Genomic DNA, 18,910 nt, shown 5'->3' with positions numbered 1-18,910 from the left:
TTTTTCCTTGAAGAAATCCCTAAAGGCAAGGAATTTGGGGAGGAGTCCAGGTCTTTTGTGCTACTGCTTTATTTGTACTAGCCTCTGACCTCAGCAGACAGGGAGCAGCCTTGATTTGTATTTGTATTCCTCAGAGCTTCACTATTGTACAGGTTCACACCACAGCCCTCTAACCCCAAACAGGAAGAGCTCAACAACAGAAAATAGTTCCAGCTGTTACATGCCATTAAGGTTTAATGATTGTCTCACAAGAAGAGAACAGAAGCACATATTTAGCTTGAACAGCAAAGCTTTGTCCTCACTTTTCATTACACCGGTCTAACCAGCAACACCGGAGTAAGTTTAAAGAGCTCTGATGTGCGGGCAGAACTCAGAAGGGCAGTGAGGACACGCAGCTGACATATGTCTATAGCTTCCTCTTAACTTGCCTTGGCTTTCAGAGATGTCTAGCAATTGAAAACACTTAATTAAGTGAATTAAGTGAATGAGTATTGAAATGTATAAATGTGGGCCTGAAGGAGAGAATGAAGCAGCGAGAGTTAAGTTCCTTCCTGAACAAATAGGTGTAGGTGTTAGGTACTACAAAGATATAATGAATTTTTGTTCTGAAAAGCAGCTTCTAAAACTGACTTTCTAGAATTCTACAGTTCTCTTTAAGGCTTTCACATCAAACTTAGCCAGTGTAGAAATACTTCTAGCTCACTTCTGCTATTTCTATTTTCTGCATCATCACTAGCCCAGTTGAGGATTATCGCAGGGATAAGCAAGAGTAACTGAGGAGAAGACTTTAAGAAAAGAACTGAGAAAAGACATGCTTAGTGTGCTGTGATCCAAGAATACGATAAAAATGTGGTTTTCTGTTTACCTTGTTACTCAGCTTGCAGACCCACCCAGCTGAATTTGAACTTATTTCGAACACTAAAACAAGTGAATATGGTAATTCAGCAAAGTGGATGAGTAGGCAGATGTTGCTTTTATGTAGTATTGTGTTTAACTGGTTTGAAAATACAAGTCTAAAATGATTACCAAAATGCCTTTGCTTTTTCTTTATTCTTTTCTCTTTAAAAAAAAAGACATTAATGAAGTATTATTTAAAGTCCAGATACATTTAGGTAGGATGGATGGTAACTTTTTCTGCACAGTAAGCCATGGAAGATACATTGTTAGGTTTCTCTGTAACACTCTGCAAAAGAATTTTCACATATGTTGTTAGTCTCATCATTTCTTAAAACTTAAGATATTGGCATCAGCATAAACCCTCTGTTCATATACCCTCCTTTTCTCTGCCTAGTACTACTCTGAGCTATTTTATTTAAAGCCCTTGCGCTTAAAACATCCTTCTCTCTCTTGTCAGCAAAGAGCCCTCATTCTCTTCCTTCAAATACCTACATTTCACTAAGATTGGCAGTAGTGCTTTAAATGCTGCCAGTATCACACCCTATCTTAAAAGTTTGCACTTATCTTGGGTATCATATTAATCTAAAATCAGATTCTAAATTACTTGAGGCTTACAGTTGCCTCTCTACCTCTCTTTATCTTGGATCATTCAAAGGGCCAACTGCTTCCCATCCCTACTGGTGAGACACAGGAGCTGCTTCATGGCAGCTAGAAGGACAGCCTAGGTTAACCTACAAATGAGCTAGGAATCAGATAAGTGCATAATATTCCAACTTCATGTTTTCCATACCAGACTTAAATCACTGCCATAGGATGGTCATATGGCATTCAAAAACTAGAGCAAGGTCAGCTTGTGTTGTATTATTATCAGAGAGCTCTCTTACCTGGACTGCGATTCTGCTTTAATTTACTTACATTCTCTTAAGCTAACATTTAAAAATAAAGTTCAGTGACTTTAAATTATGAATCATGCATACGCTTTATTTTCCTTTAAATTTTATAAAAACTTTTCCTTTTCAGTTTATTATCTATTACCAGAAAGTCCCAGCAGCTTTGGATCTATGTGTGACAAGTGAACAGGGACTGTGGGAAACAAGACACCTTGTGATAGATGGAAGGTGCATATAAACTTTACAACAGGAGACTACAGCAAAGACTAGACATTTAAGTCTCTAAATAGAAAATGGATGACTTCAGAAAAAAAAGGGACATAACATAATCTTGATGTTTAATGCAATAAAAAGAATGTTAAGCTTAAAGAAAAAAAAAAACCCCTTTCTTCAGTGCTAATTATATGAAGTTAATGCAGCTTCTATCTGTCAAAATATTAAAACTAACTCTCCCCAGGAGCCCTGACTATCATTCTCTACTGCTTTTGAAGTATCAGTAGATACCAGTAAGCTTTCTAATTGACAATTTTTTTAAATATAGAAAATCTTCATAAACATAAAATGAGCCAATTTAAAGCCCTGAAAGTCTTTGCATTGAAGTACTGAGGAGATAAAAAGCATACCTAAAATGCAGAAAACACAGTTTTTTGGAGAAAGTACTTCTGAGAAGCTATTTAAATCACTTTTACTTAGTCATTTTCTATCTCAGGAAAGGAAAAGTCACTTTATTTGGGGTCACAGGCCATGGTATTATGAGGACCTCAGGGTTCCCACATAGCAAAATGCAGCTAGATTGAGAAAAGGGGCAGGAGCAAGCCCAGGCCGCCTTACCTCTCACCACCTCTTCCCACCTTCACCACGTGGAGAGATGGTTGGACCTGTGGCAAGTGATAGTAGCTTCATGGCTTCTCATGTGTCCTGGCAACACAGAGTTTTTGCAGTGCACAAGCAAGGGTTTTCCTCCTTTGCCCTATTCTTAGCTGGGTACCTACTGCAGGGACACATGCAGTAAGGGAGCTGAATCCTGCTACATCAGCACCGCCAGAAGTTTCTCTCTCCCTCCTGGAGAGCCAGGGGCTGGATAGCTGGGAGAGTTTCACAGTCTTCCCACAACACTGAGGTGGTGCAGGTAAAAAGGCTGTCAAGATCTCATCTTAAGTATTCATAAATTGGAATTCAGAAGAGAAAAATCATTGTTTTGTATCAAAAACATATGCCTAAATAAAATTAGAAAGCAGTATGATGCAAGAAATAGCTTCCAAGGTCCCTTAGGTAACCACTGGTTCCATACAGCATGACAAATACCCAAAATAAAGTTCACCATGTCAAGGTGGTGAAACACCCTTTTCCTATCAGATATCATGGGTCTTGGTGTCCACATGAGTCCAGTCAAACGTTTTGCAAAACGCTACACAAAGCAGCGAGTATGGCTGCCTTGAAGGCAGTGCAAAGCAAATAAAATACATATATATAGACCCCTGTTCCCTGGATGGCATTTACCTCATACTCAGTTTTGTATGAGCTGGAATTTAAAGCCTCGATTCCCAAGAAGTGCAAGCTCTGAATTCTCACTCAACCCACAGCCCCCCTCTGATACACATCAGTGGCCTGTGGTGACTGAGTATGCACTGGTAAATCTCAAGTGCAGAATATGCTGATTTCTTACAAATTGGCCCAGAGCCACTGAACTCTGTTCTACAAAGCACACAGACAAACTTGTTCCCAACACCAGTAAGGTACCCTTTAAGTAGTGCCTAGAACACAGATAAATATGCTTGCTGCATATAGCCATAAGATTAGCTTGTTTTCATGTACTGGTCTGCCCTTTTTGTCAGGTACTTTAAGAAAAGCTTCATTGCTACAATACGGAGGCTTCAGCTTCTCACTGTATTTGGGAATTATGATCCTGAAAAGCAATTTTAATAGAAATACTCTAGCGTAACATAGAGGTAAGAACAAGTTAATCAATGTACTCCATCTGAGATGAAAAGTTACTGATCCTAAAAGAGGAAGAGAGACAAGTAAGTTATGTTTTAACATTCTCTTTGATCTGTGTATGACTTTGCTGTTTAATTTGGTTAAGCTTGATAAAGGTGGACAAGGAAGAGAAGGTTTTATGAGAGAAATAGTTTCACAGCAATTCAATACCTTTTTGGAATTCTGGAAAGCATTAATTGTATACTGTAGTTCTATTTCTCTTCTAGAATTTTCTCCCACAATTTAACACCAAGGCAAAGTACGATATTTTTTCCTTTAAAAAAAAAATCAAGATAATCCTTGAAGCACTTATATTATCACATTATACAATAGAATGTGCATCTACCTCAAGGTGAGAATTTTTTGAATAAGATTAATTATTAAACTTAAGATTGCAAAACTAAAATTAGCTCTGCATCTATGACTTTGGAAATGAATAGCTAGAGAATGTGGGATGGCCTGCTATGGAAAAACAGTAATGCATACTTCTTGAAACATATTGCAAAAATGCATAATAGATCTAGACAGTACAAAACTCTGCCTAGGGAATTTTCAATGTCATATCAAGCAGAAGAACAGACAGTAGTATTACATAGCACCCACAAGATGAAAGGATTTGAATATCTGGCTACAGAGGCAGTGAGGTGACCTCATTTATTCCTTATGCCCTAGGCTATGTCACATTGCTTCTGGACTGGTAGAGGACCTTGAGGCCTGAGCACAAGTTCCCCAGCTTCTCCAGCAGACCTTCCTGCACGCAGACCCAGCAACAATCCCCCTCCATGCTCCTTCACCACTCACAACTAAGCGGCATCTTGCAACTGAGTTTTCTGCACAAGACACTTTAAAAGTAGCCATTTGCTGCCCTCCTGGCAGGTTTTTCACCCCTTGAAAGAGTGCACCTGTGCTTTCTTCTGAAGAGTTTTCTACAATGAGCCTGCCTCATTCCTCAAGATGGTCAGTGAATCAGGTAGATACAACAACTGACCAACACAAAGCAGGCCGCCCTCACACTGTCCCAGCATAACATCGATGATCCACAATATATGGCACAAGCAGTAACTGAATAATTCTGCAGCTGAGTCACCTTGTTCTCTTTTACTATACAACTTTAAAAAAAAAGACTTAAAAAGGACTATCACTAACTTTATATTCTTATCTATTTCTTCAAGTGTCATTTCTCAGAACTATAGCCAAATGCAGCACAAGTGTTATTATGATCATTAGGGAGGCAAAACTCGATCCATAAAGCCCCCGATCCTTTCTGCTCCCTCAGCCCTCCACATAAAGTGTGCCTTGTGAGGTGTATTGTGTGCATTTGTTTTTCAGAGGAACAACTAAAAGCCATTCCCATGGTCACATTAAATGTCCCAAGGTGTCCCTTGTTAGAAGAGAATAGGGATTTTGTGTGTGTGTGTTTTCTTCAGCCAAGTGCTCTCCTCCCAGGGCAACACACTAAGTACCTGCCAGCTGTCCTCCATCTAGCAGAGGGAACTGAATGCTTTTTTTGTAATGAAGGCCACTATACACATGTAAGCTATTAATTCAAAGACAAACAGGCACTTCTTTGATGGAAAGATGCAACTCTGAGGTACCAATGGGTTAATAAATGTGAAAATGAGTCTTCCAAGGATAATGTGCTAGTGTCAAGTAGCAAAGCAGTTGAAGCACCATTCTGACATCTCCTCAGGACACAAGATATTCACATAAAATCTGGGCAGGGAAGAACATTTGATGTCTGGCCCTAACATTTATATTTTTAGAAGGCTACACAACAATACTCTGCCACCCCCTGAGGTAACTAATGGTTCAACAGTCCTGTACAGCTAGGTTCTGCCTCCTTTCTAAGGAGCACAAATCCATAAACCCTCACTGACCTGTGGTATCAGTATGTTCCTGCCTGCAGTCCTTTTTTTTTTCTGCTGTGTTAGAAAGCCTGATGAGACTGCTTATTGAATTTCTTCCTTTCAACATCAAAGATACTAGCCATGCTCTCCAATTATTTAATAGATTCTGCTACAGTGAAGATCACTGATTCATTTTCACAAGAGATATCCAGTCATTGTAAAGACCAATTACATATAATAACAGCCTAGCAGTTCTCAAATGTTCTTTTATCAAACACACAGTCCAGTGATTACTGAGACAGGCAATGATCTGATATTGATAATAAAAATTAATGTCTTTGCTGTTAGTTTTACCAAAATATCAGTGGCTTTGCTCTGCAGACCAAGACACTCAGAAAGTAGAATTGTTTGGATTGTATTTTGCGTTAACTATCGTGTCTATTTCGAGGTCATTTTTTAAGCCTCACGGAAAGGTGTCTCTGATTCATTTTTTCTTAGTCGGCAGTGCTGTCTGGAGGAATGACACACGGAAATGGGAGATGCTGAGTTCTAAAACCAGCTCTGTCACTGGGTAGCCTCGAGCAAGACATTTTGTCTACATCTTCCTATCTGTAAAAAGTGGAGCATAAAACTTCCTTACTTAACAGCACACAGGGATTGATGAACAATTTGTTAACAGCTGTGTGTTAGCAGCAGGTACAGTCCTTTGAACATATAATATGTCCTAAAAATATGAAGCCTCTTTGCCCTTTTTCACAGATTACTTTACAGACCTACAGATTAAAGTATTCACTTCCTAAAACTCTCCCTGAAATAAAAAGCTATTTACTAAGCCCTATTTCAAAATGGTTCTGAGGCGGCAAGTCCTCTTCTTGAAGAAAAAAGTTCTCCTAACCCTTCTTTTCACATTTCTGATAAAACTAAAAACCAAAAATAGGCCGGTGAGGATCACAGGACTAGACTGACCTTGAAGGATAAGTTGTGAAAAGAAAAATGGGAGCACCCACATTCTCCAGTGTGCTTTTGAAACCCAGATGACTAACAGATAGGCTGCAGTGATGAAAACAAGCACAGTTTTGAGCTGGTTTTATATCTCAGAAAGTAGAAGGCAGTAGGATGTATACAAATTCCTTAGTCTAGAAATTATGTCCCGTAGTCAGTTTTCATGTATTTCAGGTAATACTTCTTCTAGTTAGACAGAACAATCCTCCATCTTTTATATCCTGGCCTTTGTCCTCAGTTGGGCTACAATAAACATGAGTTCTTCTTGACACATTCTCTTTTCCAGCCTTGATATTTTATCCAGGCAGATTTTGGCTATTTGTCCATGGCTCAGGACACTAGCGCAATTCCTGCTACATGAGAAACTCCTGCAGTCAACCCAACCTGTTCACATTGTGTGCAAAGTTTAGACCTACAGAACACATGCCATGTGGATGATATGCTTCTGTGTGCTCCATAGGTTTACCTGGGACACTTTAACTGCGTAGAGTACGCACAGATCGTTCCCTAGGTCTGGCAAATGCTGGGTATCTTTCTCTAGAATTTCCTAGGCAGAAACCTTTCAATCAGGCCATTTCTTAAGTACATATGTCAGCAGCAGATAAAGAGTGAGCTCTTCTAGGAATATGGTGTGTATGCACACACATGTGCATTTATGCTGTCACACAGTTCAGATCACACAGTCTGCATGCCAGGATACCCTCAGAACATAGGCTGAAAAAGGTCAGACCTCTCCAGAAGCTAGATACTGTTGACAAAGTATGGGGTCCTAATTCACTTTTTTTTTTTTTTTTTTTTTTTTTTTTTTTTGCCTTTGATGGCAGCACGGCTGCAAGAGATTGTATAACATACAATGTAATTCTGCAATCTCGACATAAAATTCAGTCCTCAATAACAGCGAGGCCATAGACATAACCACCAGATGCCAAAGCCTGTAGTAGGACCTGCATGAGGCCATGACCTCAGCCTCTGGGACCATAGGGGCTCCTCATTGCTGCCGGCTGAAGCATCCGTAAGTGCCATGCAGTCTCCTTAACTCCAGCACTATGTACCCCTTGTTTCAGCAGAATAGCAGGCATAGTTTACTTATTACTATGATTGCTCCAACTCGGCTTTTTAATTGGAATTCATATCCGGCAAAAGCCAGAGGCTGCAGCTAAGCAGCCCGCAAAATCGGAGTTCGTTTTCCTGGTGCCTGATTCCCACTCCTCCCTAGTCACGCACAAGCTTGCTCCGTAGGCACCGCGGATCCATATGGAGCAGCTAAAGCAGCTGCAAGTGCAGCTGGGGGTGGGAGGGGATCTCGCCTGTCCACATGGTCGCTCTGTTTCATATTCTAACTCCACATCCCTTTTGTCCATGCCAGGCAGCTGTGAGGCTTTGTTAATATGCCACCTGAAATCTATTTTCATCTAGGATTCAAAACATGACTGTAAGTGGTTTATCGCTGTCATACTTTTAGATTACTTTAACTTTAGGAACACCTCCTTTTTCCTCTTCATTTTCCCCGGCAATACACAGTGCTGCTCTTCCCTGTAAGGTGGAAGATGTATAGACTGCTAGTTGTCAGTGTTTGCAAGTAGCCATTTAAAAGCAGATATTTTTTGTCAGCATTTTTATTTGTGAAGGTTCTGTGACAGATTTGGAAATTGAAGCCCTTGATTTATCTCCAGGCTGAAAACTAGACAGAGGCAAGGACACTGTGAGCCTTAGGAATGAAATTACAAACATGTCATTACCTCCTTTAATCTGCTCTTGTTTCTGTGAAATTGCTCCAGACAGCCCCCAAATCCGTGCTCTTTTATAACAAAAAAATCGTCTTTTCAAGCTATTTTCCACCCATATTATTTGAGGCCACTCACTGTTCACTTGTGTAAAAACAAAGGTTAGTAAATATACTACTTTTTAAACGTGTGCAGGGAGCAAAACTAACAGACTTGATCAACATACAAAATAGTCCTGTCTGGCCCTTCTCCTCCTTCCCTCCCCCCTTGTTTTTTTAATCTTGTTTGGCTCACAGGAGAAAACAGTTTGATAGTGAGTCACTGTAGCACTCAGTTCAGGCCACATTTGGCATAACATAACGTAACATCTGGCACATTGAAACCATGACTGACAGACTCTGTTCAAGACTCTCATGATGGGAGTAGCAGGGGTTGTTGCATAGCTGAAGTGAGAGGCATCGGAGGAGCTATAGTGAGAAAGTGGCAAAGAGCCCAACTCCCCTTTGCCTGTTCAAGCGGTTTCTATTAGCTCTTGTTTTTCCACTGCGCTATATTTCTACGCAGAAATTAGAAGAATGACTAAATTTATTAGTTTGCACTGTAACCCATGAGACAACCTCGATGGATGACTGCAAAAAGATCTACTGTGATGAGAAAGGCTTAAACGGGAGTGTAAATGGTTATATAAAACATGGTCTGTTTCTTGAGCCAGCCCCTGAGTTGATGCTGGCACTTGTGGCAACTCCTGAGAGAGTGGTGCCAAGCTGAAAATTGCAATTGCCTGAGCTGAGTGCATAAAACTCCCTTCTCAGTTGGCTGGCATGTATCCTGTGAGAAAATCACTCCAGTCACCCTTAGGCTAGGCACCACAGAGGTGACCATCTGATGCTGAGGGAACAGGCAGTCTTGTGCTGGGTACATTTTGTTGAGGTCCAGAACCAATTTGCTTTCAAAGTTGGATGGAAAGCATCAGAAATGGTGCCTTCACATCTTACACAGGTAAACAGGCAAAGAATTTGCCTGCCACAGAAGAGGTCTCATTTCATTTCAGATTTGGAGGTGGCCATTCAACCTAGGGCAACTCAAGCCCAACATCCAACACTTGTTCAGCTACCACATAACTAAAACCAAAGCAGTGTTGGGCAGAGGGAAACCTGCATCATTCCCCTTCTTTTTCCTGTGGTTGTGCTTTGCAGAAGGTGCAACTTTGCAGAAGGTTGTGGCAGGTCCCTAACTGTTAAGATTTATTCTCACCTTCATTGACCCAGTAAAGTTATAATCTCATTCCTCCAAGATTTGGCAATGATAACAAACACTGAAGGAAGCACGGGGGGTCTTTGCAGCCGTACTGCTTTATGGGCGAGCATTCATGCCAGACTGAAAATGCTGACACCAGGGACCACACAACCCCATTGCCCTTCCTGGTAAATCTGCAGTTTGACCTGCTTTCTGGAAGAGGTTCAGGTAAAAGGTTCCAGTACAGAGCCCAAATGAATAGATTTGATTTATTATAGACTCAACTAGTTTGGCCAAGCTCCAGAGAAGACTAGAAGTCCAGACATATCCCTTTTGTAAGCGTTTTCTGCTATGTAACACTGCATATCAACTTTAAATGTATCTGCCCTCAGTGGGCTGATTGCAAGGACCAACATCCCAGGCACCCAGGTCCACCCATGGAGATGGTACAGGAGGCTGGTGCCAGGCACAGAGCTCTGGGCCCCACTCTAAGGGGTAAGCACTAACGGCTCAATACCAAAACATGTAACTTGAAAGCCTAAACCAGCCCATCCTTTTGTGTTCATTTTCATCTCTGTGAAATGAAACTGCTACTCACCCTTTATCATAGGGCTCTCATGAAAATAAAAGCAGTAATCTCTGAGAAGATTTGGCTGCTGCACCAAATGGAGGTTATTTATACTTACTGCTATGCTGCTGAGCTGCAGTTGTCTGTCTCCAGATGTACTATCACAGAAGTGGGGCTGGAAGTGGGGCAAAAGCCCATTAGTCAAGAAGGCAGAGAGCAAAAAGAAAACTGAACGAGGGGAGGGAGGGGGATCCTTAAAGACCCGGTAATGGTGTAAAGCCGAAAAAGACATAAGCCTGAGCAGAACAAAAGAAGAAAAAACACCTCATGTAATAGCTTGAAAGGGAGGGGGATATGAACAGCGGTAAGAAAAAAAATGCTTATTCTCTTTCTCCCCACTCCTTCTCTTCTAAAGAGTCACTGAGAATTCGGCAGTGGAAGCTAAAAACCAGCCCACACCATGGCAAAGGCAAAGCTCTGTATCCTCACCACCTGCACCGAAACCAATTAGCTAAATGAACAAGTGATGGGCCAAGTCTCTCCTGTCTACATGGGGAGAAAAGGGAGAAAAAAGGAAGCAATGATCACTACAGAAAATGAGAAATTGTGACTGTCCCTTCTAGAAAAACATTGCTATCAGAAGGTTGAACTTCTTTGGGGTATTCGAATCTGTGATGGAATCACTAGGAAAAAAAATGTACTAATTGTCAAGGATAACAAAATTCACACTGTCATTAGCGAATTCGGCCTTCTTAATGATGTTTTCCATTATTAGGTACTTAGGCTGGAAGTTGCCCTCCCACATAAGATCTGTCTTTGTGATGAATGTATCAATTTGCTTTATAACTTGACCATAACAATGCAGAATGCTAGCTGTAAATTACTATTTAAATCTTTCATTCATGACATAAATATTCTTTATTGTACAATATGCATAGTCTTGCATATTAACTATGTAGTAGAATTTCACTTCAGGAACATTTTTGCACATTTATGTGGTATTTTATAAAACCTGGCCACAGATTTTAGACACCTTATTACATAGCCTGCATTTTGGAGGAGATCTTTAGAGATAAATACTTCAGACTGTATAAATATAATTTCTATACCTGCTGCTAAAATTAAATCTTCATCCACTTAAATATATGGGTTATGTTTAACCAGAATCATTCTTATATATGTGAAATAATAATCTAGTAATCTAGTTCACAATATGGAAAGATTACTTAATCCTTTTTTTTGTCCTAGAACTTGTGATTGACATACTATCTTATTACTCTACCTTATTACTTTTTTTTTTCTTTCTTTTTAACTTTAAGAATATCTAATGAAATTAATCATAGCCTGAAGGAGACGGTTTGAAACCTGCTAAGAATTATATTTGTCAGTGCAAGCTTTACAATTCAGTTGAGCTTACTACTGGCAAATATATCACTGTCATACACTTCTGTAAACTTTGCATTTGTAATCTTTTGAACTAACCATACAAACTGAAGCACTAGTTGGAATTTAAGCTGATAGCAGTGTTCATGTAAGGTTTCTAACTCAAAGCTACCTCCAATAAAGATGTATTGGCATATTCCTAAGTCATCAGTAAAGCTTATTGTCTCATCCACCTTAGGAACACAGACATGGGGAAAATATTGACTATTTTTAAATAAAGTAAAGAATGTCTGAAGTAAAAAACGAGAGGAGACTAAAATCTGTAGAGGGTCTCATAGAGTTTGCAACTAGATTGCACATTAGTATTAGACAACATCTTACAGCCATTAATATTATTATTAATTAACTCACACATTAATTCATTTTGCTTGGGTGGACAATGAAAGTTGCATTATGTTAGATCAAGAATATTGAAATGTTTTATAACAGGAAAGCAAAAATTAGAGGAAAGTCTTCAGTTGTTCTTGCCACCTCAATATCTGTCATTAATGTCAATTCCATCTAAGTTATTGATTTCTATTTGAAACAAATACCAGAAACAATATAAATGCCATTAAAACTCCAGCACTAAAGCAAAGTCTTAATTATGATCCCATACTCTCCTGAGTCAAGATATTGATACTTCTGTCACACAGCCCATCTGTTTTCAAAGTCATTTTGCCTTTAGGCTGCTGAAGACAGAGTTGATATTGATAGAGGAGACTAGGTGTCCTTTGGAACACAGACTTTTTTCCCCGATATCAGGATTTGGAATTTTGTCTTTATTTCCTAGGTACTGCAGGTACAGCTCTGTCGGATTACTGAATTGGGATTATAGGTAATTTCAGTAGTTCCTGATGAATTCCATTTCTTTCTAGATTAGACTTTATTCAGACACAGGCCTTCTTGAGGCCACCCGAATGCAAATGTGAATCCAAGAATAGGTATTAAACTAATGAATTAGGAACAAGTTAAGGCTAACTTTTAGTATAATTTAAAAGTACTTTTAGAAAGTACCTTAATTATTACCTTCATTTCACAGATGGGAAACTGAAGCATGCTCAAACTTAAAAAAGAGTGAAAGAGCCCTGATACTGCTTTTCCTCCCATCAATTAAAGGGCTTTGGGGAAAAACAAACAAACGATCAAAAATACCAGGCTGACACTAAAAAGTATATTTGCATATATGTAGAGACAAAGCAAAAACAAAAAATGAAAAGCAAAGAATCCTAGGGATTTGAGCAAAAAAAAAATTGAGAGGTCAGTGTAACATAAAGATACATATTTTGTAACCAAAATAAGTTTTTTTTTTTTTTTTTTTTTTTTTTTTTTGTTAACAGCAGAAATAGGCACCTTAGTGAGGTAATCTTTAACCCTTTTTCATCATAGCTTGAGTCCCATCTGAGATGCCATTTTGCATTTTGTCTATGTGAATAGAATTTCTGATTTCTTATACTAGGAAGCCGTAAGAAACTCTGGTATTTCCCGATTGTATTTTGTTTAAAACAAACTAAAAATAAATCTTTGCAGACTGCTGTAAAGCTTTCTCTATCACTAATTTTCTTAGATTTTTAAATATCATTTTTTTCCTACAGAAAGTTACCTGGATACATATAAATTTAGAAAAGAAGAGGAAATATCGAGAAGCTGAGGGCTGATCTCAAGATTTTTTTTTTAAGCTTTTATTACCTGCTGATGGGAAAAGGAAAGTCTCCTGATGTGAGAGGATGAGAAAAGGGGCATTTTGCACAAGAGTCTTACAGAGGCACTTCTGCTTTCAGTTAAAATCTGTTTTTCCACTAGGGAAATACTGCTGTAATACTGTACCAACAAGATGAAGTTGTTAGATCAGAGACAAGACTAGTCCTGGTGCCACCTCCATGACAACCAAGGAGTTATTTTTTTCACAGCAAACCAAACATTAGAAAGGTAATTTGGACAGGAAGATACAAGGGTATATAGGTTAGTCATTGTATGCCAGGCTCTGTGCTCTTGAGAAATCAGACACTTGCATTTCATTGAGCTCAGCAGAGTTTCTGAAAGCAGCTTTGCTCAGGGAGTTTCAGGAGGAAATATAATTCCCAAACGTTTCCCCGCATTCCCTCAGTTCTCTTGTATATCTTCTCTCGGGAATATCTGCTCATGATTTCCCTCTTTCACATTTTTCAAAACCTCCTGTAGTCTATGAGACAAAAGTGTCTGTTCTCCCATGACTTCTGGTGAAGATACAGGCAAAACAGACAAACATAAGACTCCATCACCGCACCCTAAAGGGAGGAAGGTTCTTCTAATTTGTACTTGAGCATCTTCTGACCTGGAACATGAGTAATTCACTACCAGTACATGGCTGTGCCAGATGATCATCCAGCACAATATCCTCCCAGTCACGACTTCTCAGCATTAATGTAGAAACAAGCTAGCCAGCTATCTCCACATCTTGGAGAAAGCCAATGCATTAGCATGCTGCTAGGCATTATTTTCCTGAGGCTAGATAAAATAAGGGATGGAGGGAACAAGGCTAAAATTCTCTATGCAGTTTTCTCAGGCAGCTCTGATGGGAACTTCAGCATAAGAGCTCATTCAAACAGAAAAGCAAAACAACACAAAAAATGTCTGAACTAAACCCTTCCTCATGGGAAGGTTTAGTGATGTCTGGCAGATCATTGTTGGTTTGTTATTAGAAAACTAAACTACATCATAAATTAGCTCACTTGTTAGCAATGTGGAGCAGTAAGGGCTTTCCATTATCTTCATATGTGAAGATCCTAGTTTTTGCAGAATACTTCATTTCCATTCACAGGAGAATTTCATGACTTCTACAATGACCTCTGTGGATCATGATACTGATCTTTATTTTGGTTAATTGTAACAAATTTCATTGTCTTGCATTTTTGGCAAGAAAACTCCTGCCTGAGGTGTTTAAGAAGGTGAGAAATTTCTGAATTTCATCTCTAAGCATATTAACAGTGCACCAAGGTATATCTGCTTTCAGTATGAATTTAAGAGGGAGTTTTTAAAGCTCTTTATAGCTAATAAAGAAGTAATAGTGCCTCTGCCAGTGTCAGGGAGTAGCTGTACCTCATTCATTTTGGCAAGTATGCCAGAAAGGAGGCGGCAGCTGGTGTCAAAGGCTATGACTGCACTTGCCGTTTTCTTGTGATAACTCAAGCAGAGCACTGGCCTGAAGCAGTTTCTGCTGAGTGCCATATGCCATCACTACCATGGAGGAGGGGAACTAGGCAAAAGTAAATATTTATCTATCTATCTCAAATATGCTAGTTTCACTTTTGATTGCTAATACAGTTATACTCCAGAAGAATAGGGACTGCCTTAGATGGAGAGTCTCATCATTTTGCAGTTAGCTAGGGGGAGGAGAGTCTCTTCCCTGCAGAAATCTCAAAGCTTAAGCACCCTTGCCCCTACAAGTTTGGGGCTAAGGTGATGCCCATAGCTGACTTGCCTTCTCTTGGAGTCCTTCTTCCCACGTGTGCTTTTAGGAGCACCCTTTGACCTATTTGGAGGCTGTGTGCGACTTACAGGGGAAGTTCTTCTATCTGGAACCTGATGTAAAGCCTTTTCAGTACCAACTTTGGAGCCCTATGACCCATCAGCTGCACTGAATGTCACTCTGCCAGTCTGCCAGCATCTTCTTTCAGCGGCCTTTTCCTCTCTCTGCCATTGCTTTGAAATTTCTATTTCCTCCCCCAGGTTCTTAGCATTTTTTGCTGCCTTATCTGAATCTTTGGCTACTTGGCCTTTCTTCGGCAGGGAACAAGACTCCTGGTGGAGGGCAAGGTATCACTGCAACACTTAATCCTGCCCTCACTTTTATTTTTCCCACTTTTGTCAAATTTCCTGTCCTTCCCCACCCCATCCAGCCTCTGTAGTTCTCTTTCTCCTAAGCTCAGTTCCTTACAGGAACAGGTATTTGTTAGCTTTGAGCATTACTGCAAAATACTGTATTGCCTGGTTTTGTCTCACAGCAAAGCAGGCTAATCCTGGTTCATTTCCAAAATAGGTTCATACCCCAAGGAAATTGAAACTAGCCACACTAATTCCCTCCTGATCTGGAAGAAATAATGGATTTTCCAGCATACCAGAATGATCCTGTTTGTTAGAGAAGAGTTATTCACTGGTCAAATGATACGCTAATGTGGTGTTCCCAGACACATATGCTCAGCCAATCAGCAGTGGAGGGAGAGAGCAGTGACACAACCAACAACTTCCCTCCCAGTTTAAGTGAGGCAATGAGCAGCTCCAGGGCCCAATGTCACATCGCTTCCCCACTTGAGCACATACAGATTAGCTGTGCTGAGTGCGGTGGGAAAATCAAAACTACCCCCCTTCCTCTCTTTCATATATCAGAGTTCGTTAGAAACCCTGCACGTGTCTTTGGTTGACAGTCCTTCATACGACTTTGCCAACCAGGGAGTAAACCTAGAGAGAGCTTACCTGCACCACAGAAAAGCATCAGTTGCAGCTGTACAAGTGTAAAATCAACATTAAAAAAAAAAAAAAAGGAAAAGTGTGCTCTAGGAGACTATGGTTAAAACAAAATACTGTGCTTGAGAGGAGCAAAACAAGCAGTAAAGAGCCGTTGGAGCAAGAAGAACATGTAGAAAAATATGTCACACAAGTATTGTGTTTGCAGTTGTGTCTATGTGCCTGTGTGTGAGTTCATAAGACATGAAAAATGAGAACCCCAAACTATAGCCCACTGTTAATTTCATACAGAATTCCTGCATTCCTTTTTTCCTAACTTGGGATATATGAAACCTGAACAGGCTTCTTGCACTCTCTTAGACACCAGGAAGAAGATAAGATTATGATGTAAAATTGAGAGTCTCTGCAATGATGTTGTGACTCTCTTTCCTTCCAGTCAATGAAACATCATAAGACTCAAAGAGGATTTCATGTGCTATCTGTTTCTGTAAAAGCAGGATGTGCTAACACAGGCTCTCCTGGCACGATACATTTAAGAGGCAGTTATGGGAAATTGTGCCTCTAACATCCAACTGTCCATTTCCCCAGGATTAATCCTCTCATAGATCCCATTCACCTTCCACACACGGACAGGAAGTGCTGTGCAACTGTGCTGGATTCACGTGCATGCTGCATGAAGCAGGCACCAATCTCAGCTGAGTCCAGGCAATAAGGACCAGTCTGATTCTGTAGAATGCCAAAACTGGGCCCCCAACAGACCCAGGAATGGCCTAACAGGAATATATTTGCCCTTCTGTAGAGCAGTGATGGCAATTGCTTTTACCATACTAGGCAACTAAGCCATTTGAAGCTAGCGGCAGCAGCTCTCTGATCTCAGGGGTCCTACAGCAGTGCTATATAGCTGGCCATGAAGAAAATGCTATGATAACCTCTAAGAAGTGCGAAACCTGGCCACATTTTCTCAGTAACAACAAGCTCATCCTGCTCCGCAGAGTCTACCATGGCTTCCTGTAGTTTTTGGAATTTAGTTCAAGGTCCTGCACTTTATTTTAAATGCCTTCAAAGACCAGGTCTGGGAGTAGCTGAAAGACTCCCTGGAGTTCTTACGTCTGGAGAACTGTCAATAACTTTATTCCTCTACCATAATGAATGTTTTCCAGCCAGAGCTTTCCAATACTGAAACATTAAATCTTACAGGAACTTGGGATGGTAACCAACTGTACTGGTTTCTTCTCCAAGTACAAAATGTTTTTTAAACTACATTTCTAGCATAAACATAGAGGAAATATGAAAATAAATAAATTAATGCAACAGAAGGCTTCACTGCACACACATAGTCCCCCATGGAGAGTGGATGAGAAAATGAATATGACAGCTGTTAGTCATGTTGCTTACTGCTATTCAGGAGGCTAATCTGATATTATGTTAGTGAGGGCAAAATAATGATGTGCTTTAACTTGATCACATCAGGGTATATGCATTTTTTTGTTTCTGACATGGACATTTTATGCTCCAGAAAGAGTAAAAATGCACTGAAACAGTTACAGAATTATGAGGAACATTTGCTTTTTCCTCAGACAGAGCTGGCTACTGCTCTGATAAAGAACAAGATGCTCTTAAAAAAGCTATATTTTCCATTTTTCTTTCTTGTACTTTCTATTCAACTTCATCTCTCCAGGCCCAAATTATGATTTGCTTTTTTTTCTCCCCTTCTTCTTTGTGTCTTAGATCTTCCCACCACCCTCTAAGTCCAATTGAGTCAAAGCACCACAAAATGAGAAGCATTGCCTGTTTGCCAGGTCTTAGCAGCAGTGTTGTGAAAGGCATTTCTTGCTGCTCAGAAGCTCTGTGACTCTTCTGAGTGGACTCCAGTCTCCCATTTCTTTGCATCTCCCATAGCTGTACTGAAGCTGTGGATGGAAATGAAGCACAAGAGACTGCAGCGTACCTCCTTGCTCCAGCACCTAGAGAGGCACAGGCCTGTACCCATGTTCCTAGCATGGGCAAATCTTTTCTCCTCTTGCTGTCCTCTCCCCATTTCACAAATCCAGTTGGTCTAACTTGGGGGTGGCAGCACATCAAGCCAGGATAGTCACTATCCTCACCAGCTGACATGAGCGTGAATTATTTCCTGTAAGTTGTCGCAGAATAAAGTAGAGGGCTCTTTCTGGCTTGCTAGAAAACACTCTATGTATTCTTTTTTTTTTTTTCCCCCATGCAGCTTGCAGAATCAATAAGGCCCTCGCCTCAGTTCTGAGCAGCAGAGAAGCTATTGCTACCAGCTCAGCAGGAGCAAGTGCTGGGGTAAGTAAGTATCCCAGAGCTGATCAAAAGTGCCCTCCTGTGGCTCCGGATGTTGCCAAGTGCTTGAAGCAGAACTGGAAGGCAATGTAGGATAACTCCTTTGTTGATCAAGGAATTATCTTCATTATCTCCACTTGATGATCGCCTCTAAATTTCACTAATTGCACTTACCTTTGCCTTACCCTTACTAGCAGAGCCTGGCCAAGGGCTGCTGTATAACACTGTCCTTGAAAAAGTGAATATATCTTCACATAGCTGCTTGATAAGTATTAAGCGATGTAAATAGACTCTCATTCATCTCTGTGTGTATAATGCCATAAATGTGACAGAGCCTGGTCTGGAGTTTGTATCAATACTTGCTGAAATTACGAGCAGGCTTTACAGTTGTTAAAAAAAAATAAAAATAAATAAAAATAAAGAGTTTTTTTTTTCTTTTGCAGCTTTCCTATCACAAGTAAGAGACAAAAAGCAATGGTTATCTTCCAATGCTGTGGAAAGGGAAGGAAGAGGCATATTTTGTTGGCCGTTGGTGAAAGAGATCTCTTACAGCCCTTTATAGATTTTTCTTTTTGAAGGAAACATATAAGGGCAATACTAAGA

This window comes from Tinamus guttatus, unplaced genomic scaffold (genome assembly GCF_059628265.1).
Source record: "Tinamus guttatus ecotype Peru unplaced genomic scaffold, ASM5962826v1 Tinamus_guttatus_pri_ptg000144l, whole genome shotgun sequence".
Taxonomy (NCBI): Eukaryota; Metazoa; Chordata; class Aves; order Tinamiformes; family Tinamidae; genus Tinamus; species Tinamus guttatus.
This window is presented reverse-complemented; position numbering follows the sequence as displayed.